This window comes from Arachis hypogaea, chromosome 13, assembly GCF_003086295.3.
Source record: "Arachis hypogaea cultivar Tifrunner chromosome 13, arahy.Tifrunner.gnm2.J5K5, whole genome shotgun sequence".
Classification (NCBI taxonomy): domain Eukaryota; kingdom Viridiplantae; phylum Streptophyta; class Magnoliopsida; order Fabales; family Fabaceae; genus Arachis; species Arachis hypogaea.
Window position 1 is genome coordinate 55861348 of NC_092048.1, and position 16003 is coordinate 55877350.

Here is a 16003-nt window from a genome sequence, read left to right on the forward strand (position 1 = left end):
GGATCAAAAATACAATCCAGGATGTCTAATACAATAGTAAAAAGTTCTATTTATAATAAACTAGCTACTAGGGTTTACAGAAGTAAGTAATTGATGCATAAATCCACTTCCGGGGCCCACTTGGTGTGTGCTTGGGCTGAGCTTTAGCTTTCCACGTGCAGAGGCTTCTTTTGGAGTTGAACGCCAGGTTGTAACGTGTTTCTGGCGTTCAACTCTGGTTTGTGACGTGTTTCTGGCGTTTAACTCCAGACAGCAGCGTAGAACTGGCGTTCAACGCCCTTTTACGTCATCTAAACTCGGCCAAAGTATGGACTATTATATATTGCTGGAAAGCCCTGGATGTCTACTTTCCAACGCAATTGGAAACGCGCCATTTTGAGTTCTGTAGCTCCAGAAAATCCACTTTGAGTGCAGGGAGGTCAGAATCCAACAGCATCAGCAGTCCTTCTTCAACCTCTGAATCTGATTTTTGCTCAAGTCCCTCAATTTCAGCCAGAAAATACCTGAAATCACAGAAAAACACACAAACTCATAGTGAAGTCTAGAAATGTAGATTTAACATAAAAACTAATAAAAATATCCCTAAAAGTAACTAGATCCTACTAAAAACATACTAAAAACAATGCCAAAAAGCGTATAAATTATCCGCTCATCACAACACCAAACTTAAACTGTTGCTTGTCCCCAAGGAACTGAAAATCAAATAGGATAAAAAGAAGAGAATAAACTATAAATTCCAAACCATCAATGAAACATAGCTCCAATCAGATGAGCGGGACTTGTAGCTTTTTGCCTCTTGAATAGTTTTGGCATCTCACTTCATCCATTGAAGTTCAGAATGATTGGCATCTATAGGAACTCAGAGTTCAGATAATGTTATTGATTCTCCTAGTTCAGTATGTTAATTCTTGAACACAGCTACTTTATGAGTCTTGGCCGTGGCCCTAAGCACTTTGTTTTCCAGTATTACCACCGGATACATAAATGCCACAGACACATAACTGGGTAAACCTTTTCAGATTGTGACTCAGCTTTGCTAAAGTCCCCAATTAGAGGTGTCCAGGGTTCTTAAGCACACTCTTCTTTTGCTTTGGACCTTGACTTTAACCGCTCAGTCTCAAGTTTTCACTTGACACCTTCACGCCACAAGCACATGGTTAGGGACAGCTTGGTTTAGCCGCTTAGGCCAGGATTTTATTCCTTTAGGCCCTCCTATCCACTGATGCTCAAAGCCTTGGGATCCTTTTTATTACCCTTGCCTTTTGGTTTTAAGGGCTATTGGCTTTTTGCTCTTGCCTTTTGGTTTTAAGAGCTTTTGGCTTTTTTTGCTTGCTTTTTCTTTCTATTTATTTATTTATTTATTTTTTGCTTTTTTTTTTCTACAAGCTTTGTTCTTTGCTGCTTTTTCTTGCTTTAAGAATCATTTTTATAATTTTTTAGATTATCAAATAACATGTCTCCTTGTCATCATTCTTTCAAGAACCAACATATTTAACATTCTTAAACAACAACTTCAAAAGACATATGCACTGTTCAAGCATTCATTCAGAAAACAAAAGGTATTGTCACCACATCAATATAATTAAACTAAGTTCAAGGATAAATTCGAAACTCATGTACTTCTTGTTCTTTTGAATTAAAACATTTTTTTCATTTAAGAGAGGTGATGGATTCATAGGACATTCATAACTTTAAGACATAGTTACTAATTACTAATGATCATGTAATAAGACACAAACATGGATAAGCACTTAACATAAAGAAAACGAAAAACAGAGAATTTAAGAACAAGGAATGAATCCACCTTAGTGATGGTGGCGTTTCCTTCTTGAGGAACCAATGATGTCCTTGAGCTCTTCTATGTCTCTTCCTTGTCTTTGTTGCTCCTCCCTCATTGCTTTTTGATCTTCTCTAATTTCATGAAGGATGATGGAGTGCTCTTGATGTTCCACCCTTAATTGTCCCATGTTGGAACTTAATTCTCCTAGGGAGGTGTTGATTTGCTCCCAATAGTTTTGTGGAGGAAAATGTATTTGAGGCATCTCTGGGATCTCATGGTGATGAGCTTCATGCGTCTCTTGAGCTCCATGAATGGGCTCTCTTGTTTGCTCCATCCTTTTCTTAGTGATGGGCTTCTCTTCCTCAATGGGAATGTCTCCTTCTATGTCAATCCCAGCCGAATTGCATAGATGGCAAATGAGGTGAGGAAAAGCTAACCTTGCCATAGTGGAGGACTTGTCAGCCACCTTGTAGAGTTCTTGAGGTATAATCTCATGAACCTCCACCTCTTCTCCAATCATGATGCTATGGATCATGATGGCCCAGTCTATAGTAACTTCAGACCGGTTGCTAGTGGGAATGATTGAGCGTTGAATAAACTCCAACCATCCTCTAGCTACAGGGTTAAGGTCCAGTCTTCTCAGTTGAACCGGTTTGCCTTTTGAGTCAATCTTCCATTGAGCTCCTTCCACACATATGTCCATGAGGACTTGGTCCAACCTTTGATTAAAGTTGACTCTCCTTGTGTAGGGGCGTGCGTTCTCTTCCATCATTGGCAAGTTGAACGCCAACCTTACATTTTCTGGACTAAAATCTAAGTAATTCCCCTGAACCATGGTGAGATAATTCTTTGGGTTCGGGTTCTTACTTTGATCATGGTTCCTAGTGATCCATGCATTAGCATAGAACTCTTGAACCATTAGAATTCTGACTTGTTGGATGGGGTTTGTTAGAACTTCCCAACCTCTTCTATGGATCTCATGTCGGATCTCCGGATACTCATTTCTCTTGAGTTTGAAAGGGACCTCGGGGATCACCTTCTTCTTGGCCACAACATCATAGAAGTGGTCTTGATGAGCTTTGGAGATGAATCTTTCCATCTCCCATGACTCGGAGGTGGAAGCTTTTGTCTTCCCTTTCCCTTTTCTAGAGGGTTCTTCGGTCTTGGGTGCCATCAATGGTAATGGAAAAACAAAAAGCTTATGCTTTTACCACACCAAACTTAGAATATTGCTCGCCCTCGAGCAAGAGAAGAAAGAATAGATGAAGAAGAAGAAGAAAATATGGAGGAGAGGAGGGAGAGGTGTATTCGGCCAAGAAGAAAAGAGAGGGTTATGTTGTGTGAAAATGAGGAAGAATGGAGGGCTTTATATAGGGAGGGGAGGGGGGGTTAATTTCGACCATATAGGGTGGGTTTGGGTGGGAAATTAATTTTGAATTTTGAAGGTAGGTGGAGTTTATGAGGTAGGTTTATGGGGAAGAGTGGATGGATGTGAGTGGTGAAGTAGTGATAGGGAAGAGAGATTGAGGTGATTGGTGAAGAGTTTTGGGGAAGAGTGTTTATTGGGAAGAGAGGATGAACATTGAGAAGAGGGAAGAGAGTGAGTGGTGGTAGGTGGGGATCCTGTGGGGTCCACAGATGCTGAGATAATCCTGTGGGGTCCACAGATCCTGAGGTGTCAAGGAATTGCATCCCTGCACCAATTAGGCATGTAAAATGCCTTTGCATGCAATTCTGGCGTTCAAACGCCGAACTGATGCTTGTTCTGGGCGTTCAACGCCCAGATGCTTGTTTCTAGCGTTCAGCGCCAGCTCTTCTTCACTGTGCATTTCTGGAGTCTGGACGCTAGGATGCTGCTTGTTTCTGGCGTTCAACGCCAGCCAGATGCTCCTTACTGGCGTTTAAACGCCAGTAAGATCCTCCTCCAGGGTGTGATTTTTCTTCTGCTGTTTTTGATTCTGTTTTTAATTTTTTGATTTATTTTGTGACTCCACATGATCATGAACCTATAAAGACATATAACTAATAAAAATATAATTAAATAAAAATTGGGTTGCCTCCCAACAAGCGCTTCTTTAATGTCAATAGCTTGACAGTGGGCTCTCATGGAGCCTCACAGATGTTCAGAGCATTGTTGAGACTCCCCAACACCAAACTTAGAGTTTGGATATGGGAGTTCAACACCAAACTTAGAATTTGGTTGTGTCCTCCCAACACCAAACTTAGAGTTTGACTGTGGGGGCTCTGGTTGACTCTGTTTTGAGAGAAGCTTACTGTGCCTCTGACGTTGGGATTTTTGCCAGTAAAGAATTTCATAAAAACAGTCGCGTTGTAGATATAGTCTCAAAACCGACAGAAATCCCTTCGTACAAACGTTTTGGTTGTCACAAGTAACAAACCCCTTTTAAATTGATAACCGAGTATTCAAACCTCGGGTCGTCTTCTCAAGGAATTGCAGGGAAGTATGTTCTTATTATTGGTTATGAAGATTGTAAATTGGGGGTTTTGGAAGTAAGGTGGGAATATGTTATATGACAAGTAAAATAAAATAATAATAATAAAATCTCTTGGCAAGGTATAAGAAATTGGAAGTCCAGACTTAGTTATCCTTATCAATAACAATGAAAGTTGAATATTAATTCCACTTAGTTAACCTTTACTAAAGCAAAGGAAAGTCAAGGGGCAAATTGGTTTGATCTTCGAATCCTATTTATTTCCTAAGAAAAGCTTGGGATTATTGAAGTTCAACTCAATTGGCAAGATAACAATTAACAATTATGCTATTAAGTTGGATAATTCCTGAGTTACTAATTTCTTAACCAAGACCAAAAGGGGAAAAGTAAATCTACTGGAATAAGAATGCCTTCAGATGGGAAGCAATAATCATGTAAATAAAAGAAAGCAATATTAAACTGAAATACCTCAAATTGCATTAACAAAAGAACTTAAATTTGACATAGACATGCATGGAAAAATAAATAAAAGAACATTGAACTTGGGTTGAGAGTCACTCCTAAAACTAAGAGAAGTCCTAAATACTAATCGTAAGAGAGAGGAGAGAACCTCTCTCTCTAAAAACTACATCTACTCCTAAAATTGTGAATATGAAAGCCTCTTATGAATGAATACAGTCCCCCACTTTATAGCCTCTAATCTGTGTTTTCTGGGCCACAAACTGGGTCAGAAACAGTCCAGAATTCGCTGGTTTCGAATTTTGCCACGCTGGATTTCCGTCTCTGCGACGTGGCCGCATGGATCACGCGGTCGCGTTGCCTAGCGTCAGGGGAAATATAACACATTATATATCAAATCGAAGCCCCGGACGTTAGCTTTCCAATGCAACCGGAACTGCATCGTTTGGACCTCTGTAGCTAAAGTTATAGCCGTTTGAGTGCGAAGAGGTCAGGCTGGACAGCTTAGCAATTTCTCCAACTTCTTGTATTCCTTCCACTTTTGCATGCTTTCTTCTCATCCTCCGAGCCATTCCTGCCCTGTAATCTCTGAAAACACTTAACACACATATCAAGGAATCTAATAGTAATAAGAGAGGATTAATAATAAGCAAATATAAGTCCAAGAAGCATGTTTTCAATCAAAGCACATAATTAGGAAGGCAAATGTAAAACCATGCAATTAATATGAATAAGTGGGTAAAGAGTTGATGAAATCCACTCAATTGAGTACAAGATAAACCATAAAATAGTGGTTATCAACCTCCCCACACTTAAACACTAGCATGTCCTCATGCTAAGCTCAAGAGAAGCTATAAAGATGAAGAGGAATGGTATGAAATGCAACCTATGAATGCAACTACATGCTAAATGCTTTGACTTACTTGGTTAAGAGTAAATAAGTTCTCCAAGACAAATACAAACCAATTTCCACTAATTCAAATCATACAATAAAAAGCAAGTGAACTTGTAAGAAGACAGCTCATGAAAGCAGGGAACATAGAATTTAAGCGTTGAACCCTCACTGGAAGTGTATATCACTCTAATCTCTCAAGTGTATAGGGTTATTCACTCTACTCTTCTCTAGTCATGCTTTCTAAACCTTGTTCTTCATCTAACCAATCAACAAAAATTTAATGTACCAATGCAAACATCATGAGGTCTTTTCAAGGTTGTAATGGGGCTAAGGTAAGGGTGAGGGTATATATATATAAGGCTAAGTGAGCTAACAAAGTGAATCCTTTGATTAGTCTAAGATCTCACCTAACATATACATACTTTATATAATTTAAAAATACTTTACCTAGCTACCCAAAATTTTTCCACTTTTGTATTACATGCTCATATATCAAACTTATTTTTGAATTTTGTCCCATGTGCATTTATTTTGATTTTTTCATTTTGCATTTGGGGTTTTTTTTTCATTTTTCTTTTCTTTTTTTTTTTTGTATCCCCTTATTTAATTACATATATTTTTCTTCAATGCACATGGTAATTTAATTATTTTGATTTCACATGAGCATGCTTCCCAAATTTTCAAATAACTTATTCAATTTAATTCCCTACTTTTTCATATCATCCCATGTTCCCATAAAATTCCCCACACTTAAATTTTACACAATATCTATCTTAAGCTAACCAAGGATTCAACTTGGGATTCTTATTTTGTTTTTCTACTTAAGGCTAGTAATGTGGTTATAAAACAGAAGGGATTTAAAAGCTCAAGGGGGCTAACAAGGGTGATGTAAAAGGTAGGCTAATTTTGGGATAAGTGAGCTAAAATCAAACAATAGCCTCAATCATATGCAAGCATGTAAATACACTAAATATTGGACATATAGAATGGAACAAAAAAAATAGATTACAATCATAGAGAAGGAAACACACAGGAATAAAATATTTATGGTTAAATAATGTAACCATATAAATAAGCTCAAATCTCACAGGTTGTGTGTTCTTTGGCTCAAAAACCATGTTCCAAATACAACTTCAAACAAGTTTAACACAAAAATTTTGGTTTTAAATTAGTGAAAATTTTCAAAAAAATAAGATCTTAAGAAGAAACTTATTATTTTAACCAAGCAGTAACTAAATGCAAAAATCAAATAAACATGCAATTAAATATGCAAATGCAACAATTTAACAAAGAAAATAAAATATTGGTGTTTGAGACAGGAAAGTACTAACCCATGGAGATCGGTATCGACCTCCCCACACTTAAAGATTGCACCATCCTCGGTGCATGCTGAGATTTGCAGGTGGATGGGTTGTTTCAACTGACGCTTTTCTCATCAAGGAATGTGCGTAGGAACTTGTTTGTCTCTCCCATGTGAACGTCTTCCGGTTCTCTTCCTGGTGGCCATCCTGAAAGAAAAAGGGAAGGAAAGTAACCCAAAGCAAAGATAGAAAACAAATAAAACATGGGTTGGTTAATGCCAAAAGTGAGGGTCTCAATTACATGGTAGCTACAACATGCAAGTGAGAAAATAATAGAAGTACATGGCAGATCAAGAGTGCAAAAAATTGCAACAATGGGAGGAGAGAGTGGGTAATGAAAGACAATGTAAGTTCGTGGCAATGCAAATGAAGTGCAAGTATTATAAAAGATTGGCATTGGCAGATAATTAATATCATCCCACAGTGTAAAACAAGTTATTAAGCACCAAAGTAATTCAAGAAAAGATGTAACAGTTGAATAAGAACTTTTGAACACCAAAGTTAATAAATTTAAAAAAAAATAAAAATATGCAATGAATGAAAGCATGCAAATAAATTAAATAAAATAAAATAAAAGTGAAAAAGAATGAGAAGTAGAAAAAGAAAGTGAGAAAGGAGAGAGAAGGAAGAAATTAGGATTAGAAGAGAAAAGATAAGAAAATTGGCACTAATCTGGATAGGTTGTGCGACGCTGGCGACGCGGTCGCGTGGGTGACGCGGTCGCGTGGTGCACGATAAGGTTGGGTGACGCGGACGCGTGGGGCACGCGATCGCGTGACTTGATTTGTGCTAGTGGCGCGAGTGCAGCCTCGCGGTCGCACAACTCTCTGTTCAAAACTCAGTATTGCCAAAATCCAGGGTGACGCGATCGCATGGGGCATGCGATCGCGTGAGTGGCCATCATGGGGATATGACGCGGACGCGTGAGGCACACGTTCGCATGGTGAGGCTTGGGCTACCAGCACGAGTCCAGCCCAACTCCAGCTCAACTTTCGGCCATGCACCTGGTTGACGTCGATTTTCAGGTCATGCGGCCGCGTGGGGCACGCGGTCACGTGGGAGGCCGTTATTCCCAGGTGACGCGGTCGCGTCAGTGACGCGGTTGCGTGGGGTGATTTGTGCTATTGGCACACCTCCAGCGCTGCTCCTGCGAAACTCTCTGTTCGTTTTTTTATTTTTCTCCCCTCTCCTTGCGACGCGGACGCGTCGCTGATGCGGTCGCGTCGCGTGCTCGCTCTTTTTTTTTTGTAATCTGAAAAATGCAGAATGCGGTGTTAATATGAATGTGATGCAAAACTCCAGGTTCAATATAACAAAATAAAATAAAATTCAAAAACAAATAAAACTAAATAAAAATGAAAAAGGACGATCATACCATGGTGGGTTGTCTCCCACCTAGCACTTTTAGTTAAAGTCCTTAAGTTGGACATTTGATGAGCTTCCTGTTATGGTGGCTTATGCTTGAACTCATCCAAGAATCTCCACCAATGTTTGTAATTCCAGTAACCTTCGGGATCCCAAACTAAGCATGTAAAGCCCTTAAGAAGCTTCAAACAGATTCTTAGGCTCCCGGGGCAACAAGTGTTAGAGCAGATTCCAGGATCCCAAATCTTGCTTTTACACCCATCTTTGTTGGGATCTGTATTTTTCCAGCCGGGTGATAAGTAATTTGAATTCTCACTGCAGCTACCAAACAGCTTCCTAGGCCCATTCAATTGAGCTCTACACCAACCTTTGTGTTTAAACTTAAAGCTTCCAACCATAATGAACCTTGCAGGACAATTCTTACCACTGGCCATCTTCCTCTTACTCTTAATGCCACAAAGAGCTCTAAGTTGACCATTCGTCTCCAGTAGCCCATATTCAAGTGGGATTAGAAAGCTATGGGATATGAATTTTACCCACTTGAATGTTGTGAAGGATGATGGCAACTTAGGGGGAGGTATTTTTAATGAAATTGCAAGCTCCACTCCCTTGTGCTCTTTTCTGATAACTACCACTTCTTTGTAAGCTTCTTCAATTTCAACCTCTTCCTCTTGGTAGCTCTCTTTCAATTCAATCTCCTCTTCATTGCTTTCCAAGGGCATGGGAGGTTGTGCTTCTTCTTCTTGAATTTCCATCTCTTGATCAACCTCTTCCAAGTCTTCAACTATGATATGCTTTGGAGGTTGTACACCCTCCTCAGCATCAATTTCAACCGTCTCGGAAGGAGGCTTTATGTCTTGACTTTCCCATGGAGGTTCTGCATCTCCTAAGTCTTCAACCATTTCTTCTTCTTCAATAATTCCGGCTTCCTCTACTTGTTCCAGTACAAATTCATGCTCCGTATTGTTCACTGGAGTTTCTAGTATCTCCTTCATACTACGTTCTTCATTAGATTGTCCACATGAAGCCATGGGGGTTCCTTGAGTGTCCGAACGTCGGGAAGCTAATTGACTCATTAGGAGTTGCCCCAATTGATGAATGGTTGCCTGACATCAATCCACTATTTCCTTGAGACGATCCTTTGCCTCTTGATGCACTCGGCTTTCATAAATAGGATCATAGTGCTCTTGGATTGATGGATATGGAGATGGTGAATATTGAAGTGGTGGTTCTTGTGAGTAATTGGGTTGGAATTGGGGTGGTTCTATATATGGTTCATATGGCTCATAAGGTGGTTGGTATGGTGGTTGAGGGTTAGGGTCATATGGAGGTGAATGGCGGAAAGGGGCTTGTGAGTGTGGTGGTCCAAAGTTATGTTGATGAAAGGGTTCATAGGCATATGGTGGTGGTTGTTGATAGTCCATTGGAAGTGGTTGTTGCCATGAGGGTTGATCAAATCCTTGTGGCTCCTCCCATCTTTGATTGTGTCAACCTTGATGCCTGCTCTCATTGTAATTTCTTCTTTCTGCAACATTATTGTAACCAGACTCATAGCCAAAGGGGTGAGAGTTCATAGTAGCAAATAAAAAATTAAAAACAAAAATAAAAATAAATTTAAATTAAAAGGTTATTTAAATTTTTGAATTTGAAAATTAAATTTTGAAATTTGAAATTTGAAAATTTTTAAATTTAAATTTTGAAAATTTTTAAATTTGATTTGAAATTTGATTTTTTGAAATAAGATAAGATAAGATAAAAATTTTAAAAATAAAAATCTGAAAATTTTTTTTCGAAAAAAATTAATTAAAAATATTTTTAAATTTAATGAGGAAAGAGAAAAACAATAAAATGACACCAAATTTCAAATTTTTAGATCAAAACGAAGAAAACAGCTAAGAACAGCTTGAAGGTCAAGATGAACGTGAAGAACAACTTGAAGATCAAGATGAACACTAAGAACAAATTTTTGAAAATTTTTTTTTAATAACTAAATAAAAACCAATAACCTCTTAATTTATGAAAAAGCAAAAATAAAAACAAAAATAGAAACAAATAAACAAGTAAAAAGCAAATATTTACAATAACCAATAATAAGGCACACGTTTGCAATTCCCCGGCAACGGCGCCATTTTGAAAGAACCAAAGATTGATGGTTTAGAGATTATAGCAAACTCTCGTTGTAAGTATAGTTACTAAACCAAACAATCAACCTTCCTTACAAATGTTTTGGTTGTCACAAGTAACAAACCCCTTTTAAATTGATAACCGAGTATTCAAACCTCGGGTCGTCTTCTCAAGGAATTGCAGGGAAGTATGTTCTTATTATTGGTTATGAAGATTGTAAATTGGGGGTTTTGGAAGTAAGGTGGGAATATGTTATATGACAAGTAAAATAAAATAATAATAATAAAATCTCTTGGCAAGGTATAAGAAATTGGAAGTCCAGACTTAGTTATCCTTATCAATAACAATGAAAGTTGAATCTTAATTCCACTTAGTTAACCTTTACTAAAGCAAAGGAAAGTCAAGGGGCAAATTGGTTTGATCTTCGAATCCTATTTATTTCCTAAGAAAAGCTTGGGATTATTGAAGTTCAACTCAATTGGCAAAATAATAATTAACAATTATGCTATTAAGTTGGATAATTCCTGAGTTACTGATTTCTTAACCAAGACCAAAAGGGGAAAAGTAAATCTACTTGAATAAGAATGCCTTCAGATGGGAAGCAATAATCATGTAAATAAAAGAAAGCAATATTAAACTGAAATACCTCAAATTGCATTAACAAAAGAACTTAAATCTGACATAGACATGCATGGAAAAATAAATAAAAGAACATTGAACCTGGATTGAGAGTCACTCCTAAAAGTAAGAGAAGTCCTAAATCCTAATCCTAAGAGAGAGGAGAGAACCTCTCTCTCTAAAAACTACATCTACTCCTAAAATTGTGAATATGAAAGCCTCTTATGAATGGATGCAGTCCCCCACTTTATAGCCTCTAATTTATGTTTTCTGGGCCGCAAACTGGGTCAGAAACAGTCCAGAATTCGCTGGTTTCGAATTTTGCCACGCTGGATTTCCGTCACTACGACGCGGCCGCATGGATCACGCGGTCGCGTCACCTAGCGTCAGGGGAACTAAAACATATTATATATCAAATCGAAGCCCCGGACGTTAGCTTTCCAACACAACTGAAACTGCGTCGTTTGGACCTCTGTAGCTAAAGTTATAGCCATTTGAGTGCGAAGAGGTCAGGCTGGACAGCTTAGCAATTTCTCCAACTTCTTGTATTCCTTCCACTTTTGCATGCTTTCTTCTCATCCTCCGAGCCATTCCTGCCCTGTAATCTCTGAAAATACTTAACACACATATCAAGACATCTAATAGTAATAAGAGAGGATTAATAATAAGCAAATATAAGTCCAAGAAGCATGTTTTCAATTAAAGCACATAATTAGGAAGGCAAATGTAAAACCATGCAATTAATATGAATAAGTGGGTAAAGAGTTGATGAAATCCACTCAATTAAGTACAAGATAAACCATAAAATAGTGGTTTATCAGCCTCTTTTCCATGTTTACAGAAGGATGTCCTTGAGTTTTAAACTCAAGGGAGTCCTCATTCAATTGAAGGACTAGTTCACCTCTGTTAACATCAATCACAGCTCTTGCTGTGGCTAGGAAGGGTCTTCCAAGGATGATGGATTCATCCTCATCCTTCCCAGTATCTAGGATTATGAAATCAGCAGGGATGTAAAGGCCTTCAACCTTTACTAATATGTCCTCTACTTGTCCATAAGCCTGTTTTCTGGAATTGTCTGCCATCTCTAATGAGATTTTAGCAGCTTGTACCTCAAAGATTCCTAGTTTCTCCATTACAGAGAGTGGCATGAGGTTTATTCCTGACTCCAGGTAACATAGAGCCTTCTCAAAGGTCATGGTGCCTATGGTACAAGGTATCAGGAACTTTCCAAGATCCTGTTTCTTCTGAGGCAATCTCAGTTGATCCAATGCATTTAGTTCATTGGTGAACAGGGGAGGTTCATCTCCCCAAGTCTCATTACCAAATAAATTGGCATTTAGCTTCATGATTGCACCAAGGAACTTGGCAACTTGCTCTTCAGTAACATCTTCATTCTCTTCAGAAGAGGAGTACTCTTCAGAGCTCATGAATGGCATAAGGAGGTTCAATGGAATCTCTATGGTCTCTAGATGAGCCTCAGATTCCTTTGGTTTCTCAAAGGGAAATTCCTTATTGATCACTGGACGTCCCAGGAGGTCTTCCTTCTTGGGATTCACGTCCTCCCCTTCCTCTTTGGATTCGGCCATGATGGTTATATCAATGGCCTTGCACTCTCCTTTTGGATTTTCTTCTGTATTGCTTGGGAGAGTACTAGGAGGGATTTCAGTGATCCTTTTACTCAGCTGGCCCACTTGTGCTTCCAAATTTCTAATGGAGGACCTTGTTTTATTCATGAAACTTACAGTGGCCTTAGATAGATCAGAGACTAAATTTGCTAAATTAGAGGTATTTTGTTCAGAGTTCTCTGTCTGTTGCTGAGTGGATGATGGAAAAGGTTTACTATTGTTAAACCTATTTCATCAACCATTATTAAAGCCTTGTTGAGGCTTTTGTTGATCCTTCCATGAGAGATTTGGGTGATTTCTCCATGAGGGATTATAGGTGTTTCCATATGGTTCACCCATGTAATTCACCTCTGCTATTACAGGGTTCTCAGGATCATAAGCTTCTTCTTCAGAAGATGCCTCTTGAGTACTGTTGGATGCAGCTTGCATTCCATTCAGACTCTGAGAAATCATATTGACTTGCTGAGTCAATATTTTGTTCTGAGCCAATATGGCATTCAGAGTATCAATTTCAAGAACTCCCTTCTTCTGAGGCGTCCCATTACTCACAGGATTCCTCTCAAAAGTGTACATGAACTGGTTATTAGCAACCATGTCAATGAGTTCATAAGCTTCTGCAGGCATTTTCTTTAAGTGAATGGATCCACCTGCAGAAGTATCCAATGACATCTTAGCTAATTCAGACAGACCATCATAGAATATATCCAGGATGGTCCATTCTGAAAGCATGTCAGAAGGACACTTTTTGGTCAGTTGCTTGTATCTCTTCCAAGCTTCATAGAGGGATTCACCTTCTTTCTGTCTGAAGGTTTGAACATCCACTCTAAGCTTGCTCAGCTTTTGAGGAGGAAAGAACTTGGCTAAGAAAGCCGTGACCAGCTTATCCCAAGAGTTCAGGCTATCTTTAGGTTGAGAGTCCAACCACACTCTAGCTCTGTCTCTTACAGCAAAAGGGAAAAGCATGAGCCTATAGACTTCAGGATCTACTCTATTAGTCTTAACAGTATCACAGATTTGCAAAAATTCAGTTAAGAACTGAGAAGGATCTTTAGATGGAAGTCCATGGAACTTGCAGTTCTGCTGTATCAGAGAAACTAATTGAGGTTTCAGCTCAAAATTGTTTGCTCCAATGGTGGGAATGGAGATGCTTCTTCCATGTAAATTGGAATTAGGTGCAGTAAAGTCACCAAGCATCCTCCTTGCATTATTATTATTTTCGGCTGCCATCTCCTCTTCTTGTTCGAAAATTTCTGAAAGGTGCTTACTGGATTGTTGTAATTTAGCTTCTCTTAGTTTCCTCTTCAGAGTCTTTTCAGGTTCTGGATCTGATTCAACAAGAATATTCTTGTCTTTGCTCCTGCTCATATGAAAAAGAGGGAACAGAAAAATAATAATAATAGGGATCCTTTTTGCCCAGGTATAGAGGTTCCCTTATGTAAGTAGAAGAAGAAAAGAAGAGTAGACGAAAAGAAGAAGAGAAAATCTGAACTCAGAGAGAGAGAGGGGGTTCGGATTTTTGGTGAGTGAGGAAGAGATGTTAGTAAATAAATAAATAAATAGAAGAAGATGAGAGGGGGAAGTGGATTTTCAAAAATAATTTTTGAAAAAGAGTTAGTGATTTTCGAAAATTAGAAGAAGAAATAAATTAAAATTGAATTTTGAAACAATTAGTTAATTTAAAAGAGTTTTTGAAAAAGAGGGAGATATTTTCGAAAATTAGAGAGAGAGAGTTAGTTAGGTAGTTTTGAAAAAGATAAGAAACAAACAAAAAGTTAGTTAGTTAGTTGTAACAAATTTGAAAATCAATTTTGAAAAGATAATAAGATAAGAAGTTAGAAAAGATATTTTAAAATCAAATTTTTGAAAAAGATATGATTTTGAAAAAGATAAGATAAAAAGATATTTTTGAAAAGATATGATTGAAATTAGTTTTGAAGAAGATTTGATTTTTAAAATCACAATTAATGACTTGATTCACAAGAAATCACAAAATATGATTCTAGAACTTAAAGTTTGAATTTTTCTCAACAAGTAAGTAACAAACTTGAAAATTTTGAATCAAAACATTAATTGATGATGTTATTTTCGAAAATTAGGAGATAAAGATAAGAAAAAGATTTTTGAAAAATATTTTTAAAAATTTTCGAAAATAAATAAGAAAAGTGAAAAAGATATGATTTTTAAATTGAAAATTTGATTTGACTCATAGAAAACAACTAGATTTTAAAAATTTTTGAAAAAGTCAACTTAAATTTTCGAATTTTATGAGAGAAAAGGGGGAAAGATATTTTTTTTGTGATTTTTGAATTTTTAATGATGAAAGAGAAAAACATGAAAATGATGCAATGCATGAAAATTTTGGATCAAAACAATGAATGCATGCAAGAACCTATGAATGTCAAGATGAACACCAAGAACACTTTGAATGTCAAGATGAACATCAAGAACTTATTTTTGAAAAATTTTTGATGCAAAGAAAACATGCAAGACACCAAACTTAGAAATCTTTCATGTTCAGACACTATGAATGCAAAAATGCACATGAAAAACAAGAAAAGACACAAAACAAGAAAACATCAAGATCAAACAAGAAGACTTACCAAGAACAACTTGAAGATCATGAAGAACACCATGAATGCATGATTTTTTCGAAAAATGCATAAAATTTTTAGAAAAAATGCAATTGACACCAAACTTAAAAGTTGACTCAAGACTCAAACAAGAAACACAAAATATTTTTTATTTTTATGATTTTATAATTTTTTTTTGTATTTTTCGAAAATTATTTGTGAGAAAGAAAAATAAGGATTCCAAAATTTTTAATATGAATTCCAGGAATCTTGCATTCTTAGTCTAAAGCTCCAATCTGAGGGTTAGACTTGGCTTAATAGCCAGTCAAGCTTTAGCAGTACAAGAAATTCTCTAACATGTGGAGGCCTCAGTCTAAAAGAATTTAGACATGGCTCTACAGCCAGTCAGGCTTCAACATGCTTTATGAAATACTAGAATTCATTCTTAAAAAATTTTTTAATTTTCGAAAATAGATGAGAAATTTTTTTTTGAAAGATTTTTTTGAAAAATTTTTTTTGAAAACTTTTGGAAAATAAAATAAGAAGAAAATTACCCAATCTGAGCAACACGATGAACCGTCAGTTGTCCAAACTCGAACAATCCCCGGCAACGATGCCAAAAACTTGGTGCACGAAATTGTGATCTCAGGCAACGGCGCCAAAAACTCTGTACGCACATCTTAATAAATTGTTTTTCATTCACAACTTCGATACAACTAACCAGCAAGTGCACTGGGTCGTCTAAGTAATAAA

The 16003-nt window shown here is 37.3% G+C and overlaps 1 non-coding gene across 1 annotated transcript; it reads left to right on the forward strand.

Moving 5' to 3' along the window:
* Nucleotides 1–13403: 13403 nt before the first annotated feature.
* Nucleotides 13404–13511, forward strand: LOC112739459 (small nucleolar RNA R71). Its single transcript, XR_003170394.1, has one exon. It is a non-coding gene; the product is annotated as a small nucleolar RNA R71 (small nucleolar RNA).
* The last annotated feature ends 2492 nt before the right edge of the window (nucleotides 13512–16003 follow it).